The 20,429-nt window shown below is 39.5% G+C and overlaps 1 protein-coding gene across 2 annotated transcripts in view; it reads right to left on the bottom strand.

Moving 5' to 3' along the window:
- The window catches only part of TRPC4 (transient receptor potential cation channel subfamily C member 4), a 143,223-nt gene that overhangs the window by 41,058 nt on the left and 81,736 nt on the right, over positions 1–20,429 (bottom strand). The gene's annotated exons all lie outside the window — the stretch shown is intronic.

The raw sequence follows: 20,429 nt of genomic DNA, 5'->3' as shown, positions 1-20,429 counted from the left end.
CTCTACCACTTTCCCACCTCCAGTTGGAATGGGCGTTATGGTCAGTTCATCACACATCTCTGCTGCTCCTTCCTCCTTTTCAGGGTCTGACTGGGGGAAACCCCAATGCTGGACCCTGTTTCAGTTCGTGATCCCAAGAGTGAAATTAAGATGCAAATGAGGTCAAGTACCATAATCGATTAGTTGGTTCATTACAAAAGACAATTATTATTAAAAAAAAGGCAAATTATTGTAATAAAGGGGATAGTGATAGGACAGATTGGAAAAAAGGTAGAAAATGAAGCAAGGATTCAGGGTGCAGAGAGAGAGATAGTCACCACTGTGGATCCATCAGTGTCCTGGGGATCTACTGTCATCATTGTTGGTGGTGGGAGTCCTTCAGGGTTTGTAGTTGGTATCGGAGCAGAGTGCCCCCAAAGAGTCCATCGGAGGTGGGCATCCTCGTGAAGGCATCCTTCTGGAGTCCCCTTTAAGGTACCCCCTGAAGTGTGTCTCATAAGTTGCCCTCATGGCAATATCTCATGGAGGGTGTCCCTCAGGGTCTGTAGTAGTCATTGGTGGAGAGTGTGCTCACGGAGGTGTCCTTTTGGAGTTATCCTCATGGCAACGGCTCCCTGGCGATGTGCCCTGGTGGACCAGTTTCCCTGGTCTTGCACCCAGCTCTTCAACTGCAGGTGTCTGCACACACACAGGTTTCTGCAACAACTCTTGGGATAATGGGCAGGAATTCCTCACACCAATCTTTCAGGCAATGGACCAAAGAGTCTTATATCAGCTCTTTCCCATTCATCCCTCAGGCAATGGATGGTGGAGTCCCAGTTCAACTCCTCACTCCCTTCTCTCAGGCAATGGGTGGAAGAGTCTTATCTGAACTCCTCCCACTCATCTCTGAGACAATGGTCCATGGAGTCCCATTTCAATTTCTCATACCAATCCTTGAGGCAATGGATGGAAAAGTCTTATCTCAGCTTCTCATATCAATCTTTGAGACAATAGACAGTGGAGTCTGATTTCAGATCAGTCTCACTCCTCAGTGGAGGACTCCTCACACTTTTCCCCTACTTCAGCATGGTGTCCTTTCCACAGGAGACATTCCTCCAGGAACTTCTCCAACATGAGTCCTGCCCATGGGCTGCAGTTCTTAACGACCTGCGTAGGTCCCTTCCAGGGGTGCAGCCACAGAATCATAGGATCACAGAACAGTTAGGGTTGGTTTTCATGTGCCTTAGCATGCTTTCCATGAGAATCTGCTCCAATATTTTCCCATGCACAGAAGTGAGGCTGTCCTTCAGGCACAGACTGCTCCAGTGTGTGTCCCTTCCATGGGTGTAGTCCTTCAGGCACAGACTGCTCCAGTGTTGGTCTCCCGTGGGGTCACAGCTCCTGAAAACAAATCTGCTCCAGTGTGGGCTCCTCTCTCCACAGTGCCACAGGTCCTGCCAGGAGCCTGCTCCAGCATGGGCTTCCTACAGGGTCACAGCCTCCTTCAGGCATCCCCCTGATCCAGCATTGCATCCTCCCTGGGCTGCAGGCAGGTATCTGCTCCACCATGGATCTCCATGGGCTGCAGGGGCAGAGTCCGCCTCACTATGTCTGCACCATGGCTGCAGGGGAATCTCTGCTCCAGCATCTGAGGCACCTGCTCTCCTCCATCTTCATTGGCCTTGGGGGTCTTCAGAGCTGTTGCTCTCACAGTTCTTACTTCTCACTCCTCTCTTCTGCTGCAATTGCTTACATGTATTTTCCCCTTGTTCTTAAATATGTTATCCCAGAAGTGCTGCTACTGGCACTGATGGGCTTGGCCATGGCCAGCAGTTGATCCAATTACCACAAGTAATTTCAGATTTGAATTCTAATTAAATGCACCTAGTTTGGGATTTTATATTGTTTTGATAATACTTATAAACACAGGAGCCAAGTTCCTTGTGGGTAATAATGGGTGACTTTTAAAAGATTCTGAAAACACCGGGATTACTACCAGTAGAAGACGCTATTTAGTCTGGAATGAAAGATTCTACATATGTCTGGATCTTGTCAGAAGTCTTAACCTGAGCCAAATCCAAACGTGGTGTATGTTAATGAAACATCAGTGCTCTTAGCAGAGACATATTCACTTACCACACACTAGCACTGAGGCTGCCTCAGACTGATGTGAAAGACGAGAAAATTTACTCATAGTGTAAGCACCTTGAAAATAGTCTTAAAGAATAGTAATAGTGTTCTTTTCTACCAGGAAAAATGCATTTGCAAGGTTTCATATTGTTTGCTTCAAGATATAAGTGTTTGGAATATTTCGGTATACAGTTAAAGCAGATGTTTTCAAAGTTATGTTTTTGCCTACTTTTTAAGAGGGATCTCCCTAAAAAAAAATTCACCTCAATTTTCTTAGATAGATACAGATTAGTGCTTTGCTTAACTAGTGAAAATATATGACTCATGGACCAATTCCTGAGTAAGATATTTCTTCTTTCTTTTTTTTTTTTGGCCCCAGAGTGTGCCCAATAGATGTTTGTTTCCCCGTCTTCTTATCTTCTTATTACATATCCTCTCACCTAGAAGTAATCAGCTCCTAAGCAAAAATAGAAATACTCTGTGACATTAATTTGCCAGTTCTGCATTGCCTATGCCAAAATATTTTCACTCTAGTATATTTCTTTCCTTAACTGTAGATACTACATTCTGAGGTATTCAAAGTATCTTTTGTACTGTCAGAATTCTGTTGTATATTATTTGACTTTGACATTGTCTCCCTATAATTAGCAATCAGCAAGTTTATGTTTTCACATTACAATTGCTTCCAATAGATTCCAGAATTTTGTAATTATATGAGGGATTTTGCTATAATGATAATTCCTCTTTGCACATCTTTAGATCCTTCATAGAGTATGCCCATCTAAAAATGTTTTGGTACTCATTCTCTTAGTTGTCCTGCTGGGGACTGGTTCTTCCCTGAGACTGGTGAAGATCAGGAATTATTCACAGTGCCAATAAAAATAATCTGGTATAAATAATAGCAGAACCAGATTCTAGTGATATCTAAGCATATGCATATCTCAGAATTTAGTTTTCACTCCTGTTTAAACCTTACCTTTAATTTTTCTGTAACACATATCCTTCAGTCAATATAAATGAAGATGAAATAACATGGACAATACTATTAACTATATATGTTCTTTATAGAAATAATACTTTTATAAGAATATTTTAATAAATAATATATCAAAAGAATAACTGAAGTCAGTTCTTCACTGTAGCACTGTATTACCTTTACATATTTGTTTTATTCTATTAAGAAAGATGCAAATAAATTAAAAAAAACCACTGTAACACAGTGCTCATTTTTACACTTCAAAAGCAGTCTAAAAAAATCTGAGGTACAAATTGAAACCCCATACTGAGATCAGTAGGTGGTTTAGTATATATACATAGAAAAATATGTGATTTGTCATCTCGAAAGCTGACAAAGGAAAATGATTTCCTTTTTGGCTGACATGGAAGTTATGCTGTAACACGGAAAACTATCCCCAATACCATTCTCTAACAGGGAACTGTTAAAGATCTTTCTGGGGGGGAGGCAGAAAAAAGAGAATGGTTATCATAAACTTTCTTAGTAAAACTTTTTCAAAATTATGGCCGGATTCTCTGTTGTGCTGTTTTTTACTGCCATTACAGCCAAACTGGTAAGAAATGTTAGCTCTGAGGTCTGATGCTCTGTCACAAACATTTACCAATGGTTGTGCTCCAGTTCAGCAAGACTTGAGCCAAATTACTTTTTATTTCTCTAGAACATTTTATTTTTTATATTTTACACATTTTCCCAGATATTTAATGAAACCCCAAGCTCTTCTAGTTATTTTAACTTCAAATTTAGATGTCAAAATTCTCTATCTACTGGTTGTGAAAGCATGTTTGCTTGGCCATAATGACAGACTCAAGTCCCAGCCTCATTAAGCAGACTCCTAAATTTGGTAGATTGTTTCTCCCTTTAGAGATATCACTACATATTTTCTGCATTTCCCCCCCCCCCCCGAATACTTTTACTTTTATGGATCTCAGCACTCTCTCTGTGAGGTCTGGCTAATTAAGAAAAATAACATTTAATTGCAATTTAAATGCTTTAATGCTATTGACTGGATCAGCGCTACATTTTCCTTTCTAAAAGCTAGGGACCATGTTCTGGACTCCTCTGGGTATAGTTATACTGTCTGTTTTCTGCCTCAGGCCAGAAACCCTGTCAATTCCTGTGAATCTTCTCAGGTCCATCCTCTCTAAGTCTAGTGCCAACTGGAGCAGACTATTATTATAATCATGATTCTTACTGGACCCAAACCACTGGGTTAACTGTTCCTCATCTCTGCATCTGTGTCGTTAAGGGACCTACGCAGCTCATTTGGGATCAGAGCACCAGAGCACACCAGCTTGTATATTGCAAGGGCAACCTTCAGATCAGGTCCCTATAACAAAACAAATTCACAGCAAGGATGCTTTCATCATAAGATCCAGTCTTTACACTGCTCTCACCAGGAACAGCATACAATGCCATTTTTTAAAACTGTAATTATCCTATTGTTTAACTCCAAATATGAGGAGGAAGAAAACAAAAGAAAAAGAAAACATAAAAGTGAAGACTGAAATGCTTCATTAAAAGGATCAATGAATATTATTATAAAAACAATGACATTTCAGTTTGTAATTTTAACATTTAAAATTTCCTTTTGCCACATCAACACAAGCAGAAGTTCTTTGTTTGATTCATTGCTCCTTCTCACTAAAATGAATCAGCACAGAGAAAACTATTAAATATCTATTAAATAAGTCAAGTCTTATCTATAATTGCAGTGATTCTTTTTAATTTCTTAGAAAAGACAACAGCAACTGAAACTAGAATGCAGATCGTCAGAATCAGCTATGCATGAATAACCTTTTTAGACTTCCCAGTGGTAAAGAAACGTGAATCAATTTTGGGGTTTTGGGATGAGCGTGTAAAATAGCTCCAAACTTCAGGACTGGGATGCTGGCATAACACTTCTGGTTCCCATTCTAGGTAAGTATTAGACTCACCACAATAGAAAACAGTTTTGTAGGGGAAAACAATTAAAGAACCCCTTTAATTGTAAGTATCTGCAGATATAACACAACATGAACTTGCTTCTGTTATATTGCATCCCTATTTTTCCACACCTAGCTGGTGTATTTCCATGCATAGCAAACAAAAAATATGACTGATATTTCCATGCTAAGTCCTGTGCTTGGGACGGAATAACCCTGTGCAACAGCAACTGTACAGGATGTGATTCACCGTTCAGGAAGTAGCTTTGTAGAAAAGACCTGGAGAAACTGGTGAGTAAGAAGCTGAATACAACTGGGCCCATGCAGTACAAAAGTATAGTCCAAGCTGCCGTAGCCAAAGTATAGCAAACATGTCAACAAGGGTGATAACTCCCTTCTCTTTGGCACTTGTGAGACTACACGCGGAGTGCTGTGTCCTGTTTGGGTCCCTTATTACAACAGAGGCATGAGCAAACTGGAATCCATCAGGGCACCTCAAAGAGGTTACAGGGCTGCCTCCATGATGCACAAGGAGAGAAGGGGGCTGCGTGTACTCACTCAAAAAGAGATTCATAGTGGGAACTCACAGTTATCTTACAGAAATGGAAGGGAGGGTATGGATAGAAGCAGGCTTTTCTCAGGACCACAATAAAGGATGGGGATTATCACAAGCTGCATCACAGGGAGTTCTAGTTTGATCTAAGGAAAATATTCATCCTCACTAGAACAGGAAGTTCTAGTTTGATCTAAGGAAAATATTCATCCTCACTGAGTGCAGCTAAGCACTGACACAGGTTGTCCAGGACAGATGCAGAATCTTCATTCCTGTAATTATTTAAAACTTGGTGGGGCAATTTTCTTAGCAACCTGATTAATCTTCAATATTAGCCCAGTTTTGACCAGGAGGTTGGACTGAATGATCTTGAGACATAGCTTTCAACCAATTATTTTATATGACCCTAAAACCAATTAATCCATTAAGCATTAAACCAATCAGTGTTTTCTGGTGCAGCAAAATTTTTACTAAGAGCCCCAGTAATTGTCTTTATGGGTTTGAATTTATTTATTTAGGTTTGAATTACTTCTCTGTGAATAGAAGGTTTTACCAAGATCTTTTTCACCATTGGTTATTCCCTTTCAAAAAAGGCAGAGCCTGTCTCATATCACTGAACCGAATTTTTGCCAAACAATACATAATACCATTCCAACTGTTCCAAACATTTGTGCTGTCATGATCTAGGCATCATATGTGAGGGAAAAGACATAACAGTCAAAATATTTGCTTAGGTCTCTGTCACTTCAATCTTATTATTCCCACAGCAGTCCTCAGATAGCTCTGACACCAAGTTTGCTGTCTGCACCAATAGTTTCTACAAAATAAACTAACTGATAAGAGAATAGTGGTTGATCATTCACCCAGTATTCATTCTAACACAGAATAAATTGACACTATAAACACATTTTGTTTATAATCTCAAAACTCCAAGTTCATTTTAGGACACTAAAATCAATATATATTCTAAGCAACTTCTTCAGGTAGAAATCACATATACTGTTCATAGCATACAGATCATGTAAATCATGTTATCAACTCAAACTGACTTGGAAATAAATAGCTACTTGAATAAAGAATAGTCTGTTGTCAGCCCCAGGGACCGCAAAAGCAAAAACCCCACACCTCTAGAACAACGAGCAGTTACCAGTAGCATGTTTCTTACATCCAAGCTGGTTTTGCGGTCTGTATTGGTAAGGCTTCTATGCATTAACTGGCAAGCCAGAAGTGGTTAGGATCTGTTAGTTACAATCCCACTATATGACAGAATCAATTCCCTCACGTCCAGCTCATTGTACCACTTTGTCTACTTTTGTAGCTGCCATGTTGCTAAAAAGTTACAAATTAATAAACCAAGCGTTCAAAAGTCATGAGGGAGCTGCAAATATGTTGAAAGCAACTGAAGCACAGAACGCAGTGTGTGTTTAACTGGTGAAAAATTATCTGGCCACCCTGTTCCTCATTTGTGCATTTTGTTGCAGAGGACAAACAAGGTAAAGACAGTCTTGGCTTCATTTTGTCTTATTGAACATCTTTTCAGATTTGAGCATGATATTAAGCTACATGGAAGAAACCTGGCTACAAAATTTTTCCATCCTTTTTTCTTTTTCCCTTCCGTTTTCAGGCTCTTTGCCTGTCATGTGAAATGAAACCTTGGAGCAGTGACATTTTGTCATAGTGTTGAGGTTTATTTTCCCTGTAAAAGCAATGGTAATCACCTTCCATCAGCATCAGGAAAATTTATGTTTCCCTTTGTTAGCTTAGCTTTACAAGGTACCATCTGCATCCTGATGTGAATGATGGAGATGATCACAACTGTTCTTGACTCCAAGCTTATGCTGTTCTAGCCAAGTGATATGATAGCCAATAACAGAGTCATGTTGATCTCCAAGGTTTCCCACTTTCTTTATAAGTAACTGCTTATTATGTGAAGCTTGTGTAGAACTGAAGATGCCAAAGTTCCCCAAAATCAGTGTAAATCCAGTTTTTGGAAAGCATAACACTCATTTGAAGGCTGACTGAATACAAAATAAGAGGGATGAGGGGAAAACAAAAACACAGAATGATTACAAAGACATTCAAATGAAATAAAGCAATAAACTGCATATTTTTCTCTTTAAAGTTCTCTACTAACGTTGTAGGGAGGTCTGGCTTTGTAGTTACATTAATACTTAGGAACAGAATATATATAGTCACTCAATCTGCTTTTCTTTCTGTTCAAATACTTTAATTTTTTTCATCTTTAAATTTCTCTCCTTTAATTTGGCTGTGCTTATCTGAGAATGTTAAAGGATGAGAAATTAGATCAATCACCCAGTTCCTGCATAAAAACTAAGCTGAAATGATAGGTCATTGGCAATAATGATCAGTGAGCATCATTCTGTGACCATGTGCAAAATAAATGCATTTGAGGCTGTACAGATGTATCAATTCTATCAGTCAAGTGTGGCCTTCATGAACCTTCTTTCTGACATTTAGAGATGATGTTTTTCAATTTTTTCATTACTTTTACCATCCACTTTTCTTCACAGTTTTCCCTTAAACGAGTTCAGAGGCATTGCTCTTGAACGGCCAGTTCTCAGCCACTGTGTACAGCTTCTGAGGTTTAAACACAGAATAGAAATCTCAGGAAGAATTTCAAGGGGTATAATTGCTTGCTCAGAAGCCTTGCTCTATGAAATAATTACTTAAGAATAGTTTGTGGTTGAAGAAATTTACCTTGTCTTGTGAACAATCCTAAGAAATACTGTGATTTCCCATAATGGGAAGAGACCTACACCAACTGTTAAAGCAATTCTGTATATCCAGCATCTGCCAGTCTGGAGAAATAACAACAGGCCTTGGATAATTCTTTCCCCTTATGAAGTTCTGCTATGTGTGGCAAAACATAGTTTGGCATCACATATGAAATCCTGGAACCACTCTCAGTGTTCTCAAACAGAGATGTCTGAGCACTGCTGTTTTCTTTCATGGTGAAGAACCAGAGCAATGAATCAATAAAGATCCTTTGTTACTTCAGTTTTACATATGCATAACATTTAAGGATGTTCAGTCTACACCTAAAGTGAAGAAATCAAACAGTGACTGAGTCTGAGCACTGGACTCCAGTCATTTCCACTACCTATTTTCTCTTGCCAGGTTCTGCTTTTGGACTCTCCAGCCCACTCTATGAAAGGTGAATCTGCAACTTGCTGTAGCCTGTTTGCATACAAATCTCTCAGTATCACTTGGTTTTAGGATCATGCCATGGTCTGCTTTCATTTAGCAGCACAGACAACAACTCAAAGACCAGTTTCTTACACAATATTTTACTGACTTATGTCATATGTTTCTGTGTTAGACTGGTGTTTCTAAAATTTACTGCATGCTCCTAGACACCCTGGGATAACCCAGGAGACTTGGTTTTCCCAGCTTCCATCCATAGCTATTTCTTACAGAGATGGAGTAGAATAGATTGGCTTATAGTTCCAGGTAAAGGAATACAGTTTATTTTAAAATGTGTCTGAAAATGACCATTTGCAAAAAGCTGGAGGTGGAAGAAGCAAATATGGAATGATATAATGAAAGGCTGTGTTCCAGTCCTTGAAGGCTTGAGGCTACATTCTTTCTCAACAAATCACAGACAATTTGTTCACTGACAGAGAAATACACCCTATAAGCTGTTGTCACTGTCTGCATAAGATGCGTGCCTTAGGTTCTGCTCCAGCACGTCAGAAAGGGTACATTTCTAGGAAGGAGATGCTCTTTAATTCTTGTGAGAGATAGCTCACTGGTACTCTGAAGGAAGTATTTTCTTCTGCTTCCTTTGCACTCTTTTGTGGTGTTATGCAGATGTATTCTGGTCATATGCATGAAATCATGATTCCCTAAACTGAAATTCATTTGAAAATCAGACATATCTTATAATTAAGAATAAGAAACTTATTGTATAGTAAAGATAAGTGAATACAGAGAAAAAATCCCAAGCAAACCTATAAAACCACTGAAGACCCTATGGGTTGTGCAGTTTAAATTTAGATTGCACAGGTATCTTTCTGATCCCTTGCATTTATACATATCATACAGGCATTAATGAAATCATCTGGCTAGAGGACTTCTGCCTTGACCCACAGGGAGGCTGGGTGATGTCTCCTGAGCTAAAGTCATGCTCAGCATCTTTTTTTCTCCACAATATCCAGCCTGCAGCTGTAAAGGTCTCATGCTAAAACCCTTGAAAACTGCAGTCAGGGAAGCAGGAACCTGCTCTTTACCAAATAACTGTCAAATTTATTCCCACGATACACCCTTAGAATAGAATCATAGAATAGTTAGGGTTGGAAAGGACCTTAAGATCATCTAGTTCCAACCCCCCTGCCATGGGCAGGGACACCTCACACTAAACCATGTCACCCAAGGCTCCTTAGTGAAGCCATGCTGGCTGTCACCAAGCACCTTGTTGATCTTCATGTGCCTTAGCATGCCTTCCAGGAGAATCTGCTCCAATATTTTGCCAGGCACGGAGGTGAGACTGACTGGTCTGTAATTCCCCAGGTCATCCATTTTCCCCTTCTTGAAAATGGGGGTTATATTTCCCTTTTTCCAGTCACCGAGAAATTCACCCGACTCCCATGATTTTTCAGATACGATGGCCAGTGGCTTAGCAACTTCATTTGCCAGCTCCTTCAGGACCCGCGGATGGATTTCATCAGGTCCCATGGACTTGTGTAAGTTCAGGTTCTTAAGATGGTCTCGAACCAGATCCTCTCCTACAGTGGGCCCAAGGTCTTCATTCTCACAGTCCCTGCATCTGCCTTCCAAGACTTGGGTGGTGCGGCCAGAGCCTTTGCCAGTGAAGACCAAGGCAAAGAAGTCATTCAGAACCTCAGGCTTCTCCAAATCCAGGGTAGCCAGTTCTTCTGATAGCCTCCGGAGAGGGCCCACGTTGTCCCTAGTCTGTCTTTTATTCACTACATACCCACAGATTCCCTTCCTGTTATCCTTAACATCCCTAGCCAAGTTTAAGCGCTGAGGTGATGATGGTGAGACCCCCTTTCCTACGACTCACCGCTGCCTACTCTCTGCCAGTGAGCTCCAACCGTGAAGAAGCTGTAGCTCTCCTGACTCCAGCCTCCATCAACACAATAAAAATCGTGATTTCACCATCATCCAAACACTTCAGTGAGAGGCAGAGAGGACGGCAGCCAAAACAAACCGTACTTGGCAACTAAAATGTAATGTCAACTAAATTGCACTGTAATTGTCTAAGGAAACAGTGGCAGCACTCTAACTGTAAGATCCTTTGGCGCTTAATTTCAGAACTTCAAAGATAACCCAACATCAGAGGGTTTAGTGAGGGATTTTAGAAACCCCAGCAAGGGATCTAACTCACACACCCCCTAAGTCTCTAAGCAGCCTCTCTTGGCAGCTCACAAAGGCAAAAAGTCGCCTCCTGTTTTGAAAAGACTTGATGGCAGATATATCTTACTACTTCTTTGGGGAAATGTTCTTCCTTTTCTGAGCTACTGAACTTGCTGGACTTGTTATAAAACCCAACTTTACCATGGAAATTGAGGGAGGATACAAGCCAAAGGACTAGAGGCTGAGAGAATAATATTTATGTTTGTACTGGCAGAGAATTTATATTGGCAGTGTTATGACTCTGGTCAATTTACATTAATTTCATTTATGAAGGAAGAAAAGCAGAAAAGAAGGGAACTTCTTAGCCTTAATTTTCTTTTTGAAAATTACAGAGTAGTAATTTTCACCTAACTGTTTTGAGATGTATTATCATATTTGTTGAAAACTTTGTAGAGGAAGAATAATATACAACTGCTAAATAATCCATTGTTTGGGTTTTTTTTTTTTGTTGCTGTTTTTCTTACTTTTACTTCTATTACTAAGTATTTGTATCCTGTTCCTGGGGGGGGGAAATACCCATAAACTGAACACTTTCATATTCTATCTTCTCATGTAATAAATAATTTTATACTGATCTATCCTTTTCCTTCCTTAATAATTTGAAATTACATATCACCTGGTTATTTCAAACTCATTGAACTATATCTAATGTTAAATATCCCTGGAGTACTGCTCCAATATTAACAACAGCAATATTCTTTCTGGTACCCTTAACAGGTGTTAAGGGTTAAGAAGAAGGAAAATGTTTCTCTCTTTATGCTTCTAGCTGAAATGCCAGGGTATAAACTGGCAAACATGTATGAGAAAGACTAATGTGGCCAGATTTCTTAACACCACAGAAGAAGAAATATGCAAGTATCTGTCATCCTCTGTACACCTGATGACAGCTTCACAGAGACTTCAAAGTATGCTTGCTACAATGCATACAGCTTCATGGTTCCTGTCATCAGACTCTGAATAATTCAGGCTAGAATGTATCTCATGAAGTCTCTTATCCAATTGTCTGCTCCAACCAGGGTCACCTATAAGATCAGACTGGGTTGCTCAAGGCTTTATTCAGTTGAGTCTTGAAAATCTCCAAGGATGGAGACAGCACAACCTATCTGGAAAACCTGTTCGACTGACTTTCCTCATGGAGAAAACCTTTTTCTTTCTATCAAGCCTGACCTTTTCTTTTTGCAATGGATGCCCATTGTTTATAGTCCCTCCACAATGAATCATTGTACAGAGCCTGGCTCCATGTCCTTGATGACTCCCTGTAGTCACTGGAGGGTGATGTTGGTTCCCCTTGATGACATCTTTGCTCCAGGCTGAACAGGCCCTGCTCCTTCAGATCCTCCTCAAGTGCTCCAACCCCACCATCTCAGTAGCCCTCCACTGAACTTGTTCCAGTTTATTGATGTATCTTTTGGTTTTTGGGACCCAAAGCTGGATGTAGTATCAAGATTTGATTGAATGAGTGCTGACTAGAGTGGGACAATCACTTACCTCAATACACTACTTGTGTTCTTGTTAATACAGCCCAGGTAATGGTTATCCTTCTTTGCTGCTGGCCCTTGTTCAGCTGGAGGTCCTCCCAGTTCCTGTTCTGCACTGCAGCCAGGCAGGCAGTCCCCAGCCTGTGTCACTTCAGGGGTTTCTTCCCTTCAAAGTTCAGGACTTTGCACTCGTCCTTGCAGAACTTCACAAGGGTCCTGTCAGCCTGTTCCCCTAGCCTGTCTTGGTCTCTCTAAAAAGCAGCCCTGCCTCAAGGATATCAGCTGGTGTTTCTCACTTGGTGTTGTCTTCAAACTTTTCAAGACTGAATCTTCTCCTTGTTACTGATAAATCTTGCAGCACTGAAGAGTTTTTACTTGTCTTCAGGTAGAGGATGACACATTAATCACAACCCTCTGAGCTTGACCAACCAACCTGCTTTTTACCTAACTTGTTCTTCCATCTGGCGTGTAACATTCTAATTTGGATAAAACAATATAGTGATAAATAGTGCTGAAAGCCTTGCTAAATTCAGGGTAAAAGACATCTCTCTGGCCACAAATCTAGTTAGGGTCCAAGCAGTGCTTCTGTGGTCAGATATGTATAATCTAACTGAAAAAGCTGCAAGAGAAAAGCAAGCCAACTTAAACCAATATACTTGTAAGTACTGATAAGGTCTTGATTAACCATCATTTCTACACTGTAATTTGCAATGATTATACCTGGAAAGATCGGTCACTGAAAACAAAATGTACTCCTACTCCCAGACTACAGAGCAATAAAAAATAAATAAAGAGCAAAGCGCAAGTTTTTAGACAGGTTAGGAAGACCTAACCTTAATTTATGGTAATGAAAATTATGATCTCTCATTCTTCAAGTGTGAATATGCTACTCACCTTTAATCTGATTTGACTAATATCAAAATATCGGTGTTCAAGGCTAGGTTGGACAGAGCCTTGGATGACATGCTTTAGTGTGAGGTGTCCCTGCCTATGGCAGGGGGTTTAGAACTAGATAATCTTATGGTCCTTTCCAACCCTAACTATTCTACAATTCTATGATTCTAATATATTTGTATTGAGAATAGGGCTACATGCAGTGAAAGAAAATATTTATTTTTTTTTAGTGCACATAAAATGTCTTTTATTTCAAGATTTTGACTGATTTTTGATAAGTTCACTACAGGTTTCCAGCTTTGGAAATAATGATAAAAAATGGCTCAACACAAGTGGAATCTTGCAGTCTGTCATAGCTCTAATAACAGTTATCTCCTGCAAAAGTTTCCATCTAATTTTGAGGATCTTCATGTAAAATTGAGAATTTTTTCCTCAGACTAAGCCTCTAAAATGTAGCTTTGCATGATGCTTACTTGCCCACATGAAATCTGAAATTATCACCCAATCTCTGCATATTGGTGAAAAAAAAAGTCTAGCATGGCATGATGTGACCTCCCAAACACCTGATTTTGCTAGGAGGAAGGTGCCACCTGCACAAGCGTTACGAGTCCTATAAAGCTATCTTTCAAGGACACATTGCCAGCTCCTCTGTAAGGTGGATAACTGGATAATGGTGGTCAAAGAGAAGTTACGTTTCATTGAAAAGTCAGGTTCAATAACTTTTTCTTGACCTTAGTCCAGTGAACTCTGAAGCTTGCATACTTCTGTTCAAATTGCTGGCTCTCAATTTGTGTGTAGTTCACATCCAGAAAGATTAAACTACTTAGGAAGAGCTGATCTGAGACTGTTTGACCATTTCTATAACCCAAATACAACCTGTCCAGACTGCATGAGTGAGGCCTTGTCCCAAAAGCAAGACAGACTTTTACTATAGAATCATGGAATCATAGAATGGGTTGGGTTGGAAGATACCTTAAAGATCATCCTTTCCCCTCCAACAAACTCTACAGTGAGTCTAAGACTAGGTCTAAATATGTAACTGTATATAAACAATATTAAGAAGTCTTAGTGGGAAACTTGGTTTCTCTCTGAACTTACCTGCTAAGGCAGACCCTTAGAACACACCATACACTAGAAGGGATTCCTGTAAACAGGTTCATCTATTTCAGCTTAAGGGGCTTTTTAAGTTCTCAGAACAACAGAATATCAAGACTTTAAAAAATTCACTTTGGCCCAATGTTACCTACTTGTTATTCTTCTTTAAGGATTTTACCTTCTTTTTTAGCTTGTACAACACATCTAGTTATCCCATGTTTTCTCTGCAAGAAGTTTAAATAACATAGGTAATGACAAAACTTATTTTGCTTTTAGAAGGCCTGAGTTGCTGTTGGAGATGGCTGTCTCCTCCCATTGACTATGAAGGAGCCCAAGGCTAGGCTGCTGACACTGGTACCTTAGTTGAATACCTGTGATTATGTGGAACGAGTCAGGGACTCATAAACAAACACGCTACAGGAATGGCTATTTTTATTTTCTTTCTGCATACTATTAAGAAGGTAGAAAAAAAGAGTCTAAGCCTTGAACTAATTTTGTTGATAATGTGTCAAACCTTTTTTACCTTCTATTAGATTTTCAGCTTGTCTTAATGTCAAATACTGTGTAATTGAGTCGTCTTTTTGTGAACCATAATGGAGCTGCTAATGAAGCCCTTAAGGTTAGCTATTTAAAACAACCTCTAATTGAAATGACTACATTACCTTGGTAATTAAATATTATTATCTTTTCTGCACAGCAGGCAGAGTAAAATGTTTACTTTTCCTCTTCATCCACCTAAAAAGCCTAATGAGCTTGATCCTGTACTTGAGCAAACAGAGCACAGACATGCTGCATTGGTCTTTCTCTCCCACAGATGTTAAGGACCCTCACGTCTTTTCCAATATTATTCAGGAAAGAAACACATTCAAAGCATAAACCCTATGATTTGATGTAATAGAGAACATGCCAGAGCATGTTGAGCTCTGATTTCTTTCTTCTCTTATTCATATGCATTTACCTTTGGCTGTCCCCTGATGTTCAAAGCATTCCACAAAATCCTTCATTCCTAAATCCTTGCTTGTTTGCAAGTACTCGCTAAGAACTGAGCCTATTTTATCCCTAGCAAAAAAGTTTCTGCTTTCTTAAAATATTTCCTCAAAATGTCTTACTTTTTCAAAATATCTCAACAATCATTTATTTAGCTTTTTGCCTTGCTAAAATTTTGCATCTTTCACTAGAGGAGTATTTTATATGAGTACAATAATGGAAACAGTAAATATCAAACTAGAATGGCAGGACCTGAGTTAAAGAAAAAAGTTTTTTAAAAAAGCATAAACCACACTATTTGGAGAGTCCACAGAGATTACAGAATTCAAGCCAAGAATGAAACTGAAAACTGAGTGGATATACTGATGGAGAAGAATAGAGAGGAGGCAAACAAACACAGAAACTTCAGTAGCTGGCACCGTCAATTACTGCTATTGCAATGATATGTACTGCTATTGTGATGCTATGTGACGCTATTCAGCCACATATACAGAGGACAGGGAAATTCACCTCCAGAATGGACACAAAGTTGTATGGAGCTATAAAAGACTAGTGTTAAATCACTGGAGAGTAAAGAAACCATTCTTACCAAAACACACAGCTGTGTGACATGTTCCCTAAAGAATACTGCTGGTTGCTGTTGTATATGGTATTGAGAAGCAAATGACTGTATAAAATAGCAATGCTAAAAGGCATTTTGCTTGATGACAACATTTCAGAGAATCTCTGAATGTTGCAAAACTGGGCACCCAAGTTGAAATAAATTCCATTATAACTTTAGCTATAGAAAATTAAATCTAATACAATCATCAGGACCTCTCTTCACCAGCCAATGGTAGTTGCAAAAGGTAAATAATCTCATTATGAAAATATATGAATAAAATTATATTCTAGAAGTGCCTATTCTTCTCCATGATGACTAACATAGAACAGGGATGCAGTCTGACGCTGAAACACCTAAATTTAGACATAAGTAGTGTGCCTTACTCCACTATGCTCCCATCATCCATGACTGTCTAGTTAATACAGTCTATGGATCCTAAGGACAAATTACCTTACATCTGGAAATGTAGTTGTTACCTACATGCAGAAATCTAGTGATGTTTCAGATGTCCTGAAGTATGCTAGCCTGTGGTTCCTTGTCTAGAACAGCACATATTCCCTATATGTATTGTGCCATACCTACCAGCTCTGTTTATTCATCTCAGATAGGTTGTCTCAAATAACATTTGTCAGCAGTGCTTAGGAAACTAAATTGATCACTAGTGTCTGTTCAGCTGAATCATGCTCTAGGACCCATTGATTATAAATTAGTGAGTTCAAAAGGAGCTTATCCACCTAGCTGACCTATACACAACAGGTAGACCTTAAAGAGGTTTCAATTCCTGCATCTTTCCTGCCATTTGACATGGCCAAGTATATCCAAGTAATCTGTACAAAACTGAGATACATGACACAGGAAATATGCATTATTGTAGAAAGAAAAACTGTTGATCTATTGAATCCATGAAATACCTTCTAACGTGGAGTGTGCAGGATGTGATGTGGACAGGAACAGTCTGAAACTTCAATTATTTGGGGATTGGTAAGCATTTGCCTAAGCAGTTACATATCACATAAGCAGATCAGTTCCTGAGTGTGTCTGCAAAGCATGACATGCAGCACATATAACCTGCTAAATAATCTACTTCCATTATTGTGAGATCAAATTTAACAAAAATATAACTGAAAAAAATATAGTGTTCTCTCTGTTTACTGTGGTTCAGCATGCCATCACACTGCTTTTAAAGTCAAGACTTGTAAATTTAGCACCATATAAATGTAAGTGAAATTACCTTGAGTTAAGCAACATAGAAGTAAAAGAAAGACTGCTTACAGTCTATATTCATTAATGACAGTAATGAAATAAAATTGATTTATTTAGACAACAAAACTGGAAAGCTTTTCATAATCTTTTAGTAAAAACTCAGCATGCACTCTTTTCCCCTCCATCCTTCCTTCAGTCCCCATGACAGTACTTAGCAGATATTGATGTGTTGTTTTCCAGACAACTGAAGCTGTAACTAACAGTAGCACTTTCTTCTGCAGTTTTGCCCTCAAAAGGCATAATTCTTACTTTGTTGCCATATTTTAAAATGAAGTTATGAATTTATTTTAAGGTAAAGAAATGAATGACACTGTATTCACAGAAGCAAACAAAGAAAAATTCCCTTTCTTATCCCAAGAAGACATTCTCAAATACAAACTTTAAAAAGCCCTCAAAATTTCATTGAAGCATAAGAAATAGAGCAGTTCTATGGCAGATCTAAGCAGGAAATTTATGAAGCAACACAAAAGCAGAAAGCTTTACTATTTTACTCTTGATAGCTACAGCCCACAACAAAAACAAGGGGTAAGGAGGGAAGAGAAGATTGCACTGTGGACATCTGGTAAAGAGCAGGTAGATTAGAAGTACCAACAGACAGGCCTAAAGCAAGATTGTTTTGGCTGTCTTATTTAATTATTCAATAAATATTTATCTTAATGGAGGGCATCCTGCAAAGCAGTGGAAAAAAAATCACACTCTAGCAGCATACAGAAGTTTCAGCCAGCATGCTCAAATATGCCTTGGTTAAGCTATCACTCTAACCTGGGCCAATTGAACCTATCACAGGCACGAAAAGGTTAGATCTTGAACAGGAGGACAGAAGGCTTTGTGTAAGAGCTTCCTACAAGACAAGTGACACAGGAGGGGCTGCTTGAGAGTGTTCTGGGAGCTAGGAAACACTAAAAATAGAAAGGGGTTAAATACCCCTCTATGAGTTAAATGCCTGTATGAGCTGCCATGCTGCAAGGGCAGTTAATAAAGCTGAAAAAATACTAACTATTAGAAAGTCTTGGGCTTTGCCAAAATGACTTGCAGTGAGGAGTGAAGCACAGCTGCTTCTGCAGCTACAGCAGAAGGTGTGGTGATCATGAAGGACGAGCTGCCTAAGGAAGTGGAGTGGAAGCAGCAGGGAATGGATAACGGAGGCCACAGAAGGAACGGTGGCAACCCACAGAGGCAAATCCCACCACAGCTCAGTCTGGGGCTCATCACCCAGTAAAACTAATTAACCTTAGCTGTGTGTTACACGCTCTTGCAGGGGTGGAAGAACAGTCAGATCCCCAGAAGGGAGGAAAGAGGGCTGTAAATTCCTATAGCTATAGATTCACATTCAAAATGAAATAATGTGCACTACCTTATTTATTCACCTTGTTCAAGATTTTTTCTCTAAAATATTGTTTGATAATAAAATGTATTGTTATTGTAAGCAGAAAAAAAAATAATTTATGGTGCTAAATATACCCCAATTTTGTAGGGAAGCTTGTAGTGCATTAGTAGTGCCTCCTTCAAACTGAAAGCCAGCTTATGTTCCTGCCAGTCACATTCTAACAGAAGGGCTGTGCACTGCTGGTTAGGGATATGCACGACTGGTTGTTCCTGCTTGAGGCAAACATCCCAGCAACATTTCTTTTAAGGATGATACAGAAATGGAACTGAAAGGTTTGCAATGTACTTCATTAACAGCAAACCTTCTCTTTGAGTTAATTACTTCTAGCAAGTGTTCAAAATAAAAATACCTTGGTGTCAGTTCATGAATAGTTTAACTAGAACCACGATGAGAGGATTGCAACTTTTGTGCAGCATACAGCGTTCAAAAGTTATTGATGCCTTCTGAGACATCATTAAAAAGTTAGTGCTGACATTCATTATGTGGGATCTGAGCCTTCAGGATCTTACCACAGGGTAGAAATTGCAGTTGATATAGTAAGTTGCCTAACTTGTATCTACACTTTCAATGTCTGGTGAAAAAATTCTTATAACTGAAGTGCCCTGTTTCCTTGCCCAGCCAAGGCAGTAGAGAGAAACATCTCTGGAGTTAACTTAGATGTCTTATCTTGAACAGACAAGATCTCCTGCTGTGCATACCTCTGTCTTTTGTCTATATAAGGCATTTGCTCACATACTTCTGCTTCACCAGAATTAAATGCTGTATTAAGCAGATGTGCTCCCACCCTGTGACTATAAAGAGTTTTTTTTTTTCTAGCAGCAATAACAAGAGGGACAGGGACACAACACTTCATTTAGTTCTGAAGTCCTGCTTGACTAACCTTATCTCCTTCTATGACAAGGTGACCTGCTTAGCAGACAAGGGGAAAGTTGTGACATGGTTTAGTGTGAGGTGCCCCTGCCCATGGCAGGGGGGTTGGAACTCGATGACTTTAAGGTCCTTTCCAACCCTAACTGTTCTATGATTCTATAATGTTGTCTAAATAGACTTTACTAAAGCCTTTGGCACTGTTTTCCAGAGCAGAAACTCACCACTCATGGCTTGGATGGCTGTATTCTTTGGTGGGTAAAAAACCTGCCCGGTCAAGCCCAAAGAGTGGTTGGTGAATGGAATTAAATTCAGTTGATAGCCAGTCATAAGTGGTGTTCCCCAGCACTCAGTACTGGGGCCAGACCTGTTTAATACCTTTATCAAGGATCTGGACAAGGGGATTGAGTGTGCCCTCAGTAAATTTGCAGACAACAAACGCTGGGTGGGAGTGTTGATCTGCTAGAGGGTAGGGAGGAGCAATGAAGCTAATGAAGAGCCTAGAGCACAAGTCTGATCAGGAGCAGTTGAGGGAACTGGGGAACTGCTAGAGAAAAGGAAGCTCAGAGGGAACTTTACTGCTCTCTAAAAGTACATGAAAGAAAGTTGTAGTGATGTAGGAGTCAGTTTCTTCTCCAAAGTAACAGCACAAGAGGAAATGGTTTCAAGTTGTGCCAGGGGAGGTTTGGACTGGATATTAGGGAAAACTTCTTCACCAAAATGGTTGTCAAGCATTGGAACAGGCTGCCCAGGTATGTGCCTGAGTCCCATACCTGAAAGTATTTAAAAGATGTGGCACTTAAGGACATGGTTTAATGGTGGGGCATGGTAATGTTAGGTAAATAATTTAACTCA

This window comes from Pezoporus occidentalis, unplaced genomic scaffold, assembly GCF_034315485.1.
Source record: "Pezoporus occidentalis ecotype Australia unplaced genomic scaffold, CSIRO_AGI_Poc_V1 ctg18, whole genome shotgun sequence".
Classification (NCBI taxonomy): Eukaryota; Metazoa; Chordata; class Aves; order Psittaciformes; family Psittacidae; genus Pezoporus; species Pezoporus occidentalis.
The sequence above is the reverse complement of the archived record's forward strand: the minus strand, read 5'-3'. Positions and strand labels throughout refer to the sequence as shown.